The sequence below is a fragment of the Triticum dicoccoides genome, chromosome 7A (assembly GCF_002162155.2).
Source record: "Triticum dicoccoides isolate Atlit2015 ecotype Zavitan chromosome 7A, WEW_v2.0, whole genome shotgun sequence".
NCBI classification, from domain to species: domain Eukaryota; kingdom Viridiplantae; phylum Streptophyta; class Magnoliopsida; order Poales; family Poaceae; genus Triticum; species Triticum dicoccoides.
The window spans coordinates 193,698,010-193,702,966 of record NC_041392.1 but is presented as its reverse complement, the minus strand read 5'-3'; the positions used below and the strand labels follow the sequence as shown (position 1 = coordinate 193,702,966).

Sequence of the window (4,957 nt, the reverse complement as noted above, 5' to 3'; positions counted from 1 at the left end):
ATTGCCCCTGTATAAAACCACAAGAAAGTTACTACGCAGTTTGTCGAATGGCTGTACCTTATCTGGATTCAACATCCGGTGTCTGCACCCTCCCTCGTGGCGCATAAACGAGTGGCCCTGTCGTGGCGTGTCACCATCTTCCCCACGCCCCATTACTGATGAAGCGGGGACATTCATACCAGAATGATGAAGCGGGCCGGGGACCGGCGACAATACCATTACCACGAGTCCCTCTCCGGCCACCCCATTTGTTAACGGCGATGAGGTTCCGCCTGTACTGGCAACCAGCTACCTCATAACACAAATATGTCCGTCAGATGCTGATCCAACGACACCATGTATAATGATAAATTTGGCTGCAATACCGTCTTTCTTTTGCTTTCCTCCTTTATAATTATTTATGACGTTATACCAGGTTGTCATGCTGACGAGCAAGCTTGCGGGGTCAGCTATATACCGGAGACAGATTCAGTCTTGTCCTTAATTCCGTCGACAAGTTGAACCTTGAGGCACCATTTTTCTGTGCAAATGGAGGCCGAGCCAGCACGCCAGAACAGCCCAACTGAGATCACAATTGACTGCCCCGAGCCGGATCATCCAGCTCCGCCTCCAGCCCCCAATCCAACAAATGAAAACAGCCAGCCCCAGTATCATCAGCCTCCAGCAAATGGAAGCAGCCAGCCCAAGGAGGTGATCGAGAGCTACAAGCTCATGCTGGAACTGAGCAAGTACATCCTGCTGCTGGCAACGCTGGTGGCTACGGTGACGTACGCCGCAGGGTTCAACCCGCCTGGGGGCGTTTGGCAGGAGACCGTCGCCGCCTCAGGCCAACTTGCCGGCGACTCCATCATCCGGACCACCAGCTACCGCCGGTACCTGGTGTTCTTCTATTGCAACGCCGCCGCGTTTGCCTCGTCGCTCGTGATCATCGTCCTCGTCCTCTTCCTCACCCTCCTGGAAGAGAATAAGCAGCTCCGCCTCCTGCCGCTGCGGGTGGTCATGGTGGTGGACCTGATGAGCGTCATGGGGGCCTACACCGCTGGGACCTGCCGGGACACGCCCACCACCATCAACTCCTCGGTACTGGTGGCTGCCGTCCTCATCTACCTCATTTTCCAGATGGTGCTGGCCTCGTTCTCGCACGACCACGAGTACAATGACCCTGTGCAAGAGAAACGGCTCCGCAAGGTCCTCATGCTGCTCGCCACGTTTGCAGTGAGCGTCACATACGTTGCAGGTATGAGCACGCCAGGTGGCTTCTGGGACAACACCGAGAACGGTCACCGGCCAGGCGACGCGATTCTCAAGGACCGCCATGGAGCTCGCTTGAGGGTCTTCCTCTACTTCAACACCACCGCGTTCGTTGCGTCACTGCTCGTCATTGTGGTGCTTCTGGACAGAAAGCCTCGCGTGACTGGGGCATACTGGTGCATCGCTGTCGCGCTGATCAGCCTCATCGCCTCATACACGGCCGGCAGCTGCAGGGAGACCAACACCAACTTCTATGTGGGCAGCCTGGTTATTGCCATCCTGGCATTCATGGCATTGCTTCAAGTTGCATTTGTTCAAGATACCATACAAGCTGCAAGTACCTGGTTCTGGACCAAAATCAAAAGCTTCCAACGCTCCAGGTCCGGAGACTCATGCTGGAGCTTGCCAAAAGCAATAACAATAGCTCCAGGTCCGGAGACTAATGACAGCAGGTACTACGGGAGCACATCCCTTTTCTTATTCTTCTTCCTCTGAAAATCATTGGCTTTAAATGACCTCTTTTGCTCCCCAATTACATAGGATGGCAGCGGATCAGGCTCGCTCCCTTGTACTGTTGCTAGCCACTCTTGCAGCAACCATCACTTACCAAGCGGGGCTGGACCCTCCCGGTGGCGTCTGGCCGGATAATGGGAACGGGCACATGGCTGGTGACCCGATCCTCCTCACAGTGAACGCTAAGCGGTACAAGACCTTCTTCTACTGCAACTCCGTCGCCTTCGTAGCCTCTTTGGTGGCCATCATCCTGGTACAAAGCAAGGTTATGCTCCAGACCCATGTCCTCCAGGCAGCCATGATACTGGACTTGTTTGGCCTCATCGGAGCATATGCTGCGGGAAGCTCTCGGGACTTGACCACCTCCATTTACGCCATGGCCTTGGCAGGCGCCGTCCTGGTCTATGTAGTGATCCATGTTGTCTTCTTTACACTGAACCACGCCGTAGCACTGCTGAGGAAATTGAGTCCGTGGAGAAGAGGCGCAAGCGGTTGCTCCTTTTCGCAGTATTAGCTGCGACCATCAGTTACCAAGCAGGGTTGACACCTCCGGGCGGCTTCCGGCTTCAGGATGATGGATCCAGCGGGCACCAGGCAGGGGACCCGGTTCTCTTGTACAACTTTCCCCGCCGCTACAAAGCCTTCTTCTACTGCAATACGGTGAGCTTCATGCTGTCCATCGCCCTCATTATATTGCTCGTGAACCCCCATTTATACAGGCCAGCCATACGAAGTTACGCACTCGCTGTTTGCACGGCGGCGGGCATGTTTGGTCTGATAGGGGCTTATGCTGCCGGAAGCACTCAGCATCTGAAAACATCCATCTACATCTTTGTCTTGGGGGCTGTGGTCCTCTTTGTCATAGCTGTACTGTTCCTAGTGTTCTTGGATAAGAAAGATATGGTCAGTGAACTGAAGCAAGAAAATGCTGACAAAAAAGGAAAGGCAAAGCATGCCAAGCGCAAATATCTGATGCTGCTAGGAATCCTTGTGGCAAGTGTCACCTACCAGGCTGGTCTAGATCCGCCTGGGGGAGCTTGGCAGAACGACAGCAGTTGGTATGATGCAGGAAACCCGATCATGCATGACAACAGGAGGCCCCGGTACCTTGCCTTCTTCTACAGCAACTCCACCTCCTTTGTGGCGTCCATTGTTGTCATCGTCATGTTGCTGCCGCAGTGGTTGAATAAGAATAAAGAATGGTCGCTCAAGGTCATGAACACAACGATTGTGCTGGATTTGCTCGCCCTACTAGTGGCATACGCAGCAGGATCCAGCAGGGGGTGGAAGACATCTGTGTATGTCGCCGCGCTGATCATCGCCGTCCTGGCCTACGTTGCAATCCATATAATGCTGGCATTGTTATGTTGTCATTCTCATAGTGCTGGCATTCCTCAGCAAAGGAGTCCATGCGCCCAAGCAAATTCTCAATCACAGGAGCACGCGAGGAATCAGGCACAGTTTGCTGCAATGTCAACACCTTGATTATCAGTGTGTTTGTAGCTCTGTTCGTGTGAGGAGTGGATGCGATCTTCCTGTATATCAATTTCCCTATTGTCCCCTGATTTGATTTATTGTTTTTATGTACTCCCTCTGTTCACTTCTGTAAGTCGTTTAAGACAGCTGAAATTGACCTGTTTTAGGTGCTGTCTTAAATGTCTAAAATGCCTTACAAAAGTGAATGGAGGGAGTAATACAAATAGAAAGGAGGGGATGGTGTGTGGCTTCTCTTTTATTTTTAGTTTCTTCCTATTCTTAGTTCGTAGCTTGTCATCTCTGCTATGCCCTATTCCTCCCCAGTTCTAGATTTATAGTCTACTTGATCTTTGATGTACTGGATTATTCTAAATCACTCAAACTTAGCTAGTATGTTCGAGCATATTGGCAAAAACTATACATTTTTGCATCGGGCATATTTGGACTCGGGTTGGGTGTAAACCTGAATCCAGTGGATGTGGCAGGTTCACAGGGCTTGGAGCTACGTATGGTTGTTCTGCAGTTACATGATTCGAAGACTAAGAGCAGTCTTAATCATTGTTAAGTGTTAAACACATAAAAAAGAGCAATTGCACAAACATCACAAGACAGTTTGGCAAGCAAGGATGTAAACACCTGACCGATTTGTGCTCATGTGACCTGGGTAGATGCATTAGAAATTATGCAGGCACCAGGAACCGGATCATGCAAGATGAAATGCTAAATGGAACTCAGGCTCCATGGAGCCTAAATTTTGACAATTCAAAAATCATACTTCTATGTTTCAAAAAATTCTTAAAAAACCCAGAGATGTAATGCACATGTGTGTAAATTTCATGATGAAATACATTAAAATGAGAGCTACAAAAAAAATGTGGCTTTTAAGCACTGTTCACGCTCAAAGTTCACGATTCTGTTTTTTATTGTGCAGCTTGTAATTCAAGGTATTTCTTCGTTAATTTTTTTTTGAACCATGCAGGAGAGCTGCATGTATTATACTCCGTATTAAAGAGGGAAAGGTATACACACGACCAGTTCGACAAAAACTACAAAACTTAAATAAAACATATACAAAAACAAACAAACAAACAACAACCAAGCAAAATAACAGTGACGATCACAGCTAGTAGCCTATTAGTGAAGGATCATACGCCCCAGACTCGCCACCTCACATTGCCTGGCGTCAATTATGACTTGATCAATGACTCTTTGTAAAGGCAAGAAGCGACTATCCATAACCCTGCTGTTCCACTCACGCCAAATGCTCCAAATAATAAGGTGCACCAAAGAGTTCAGAGATTTCCTCTTAGTGTCGTGAGTTCTCGATCTAGCGTCGAGCAACCATCACGTAGAAGCAAGTTATCCTGAGGAACGACCTCGCTCAAATTGGCCCAAAGAAACACTGAACTCCAGATAATCCGAACGGCCGTGCACCCAATGAACAGATGATGAACTGATTCTTGTGCACTATGACAGAAACAGCAAGAGCCCTGATGAGGCAAGATGCGCTTGGCAAGGCGATCCACCGTCCAGACTCACCCTCTGACGACCAACCAAAGAAAAAGCTTTGTTTTTAGAGGTCGATGTCCGGAGCAAATTCCGCAACAGCAGCGCCCTGCACCCAACAATCTGTCCAGACGAAGCATCGTCGCCCATTGCCCAGTTTGACCCGAGCCGACACGTTGAATGAATAGCTGTCTTTCATGATGCTGCAGGG

At 49.6% G+C, this 4,957-nt stretch overlaps 1 pseudogene; it reads left to right on the top strand.

Annotated features, from left to right (window-relative positions):
• The first annotated feature begins 249 nt into the window (after positions 1-249).
• Positions 250-3,629, top strand: LOC119327830 (annotated as a pseudogene).
• Positions 3,630-4,957: the final 1,328 nt, after the last annotated feature.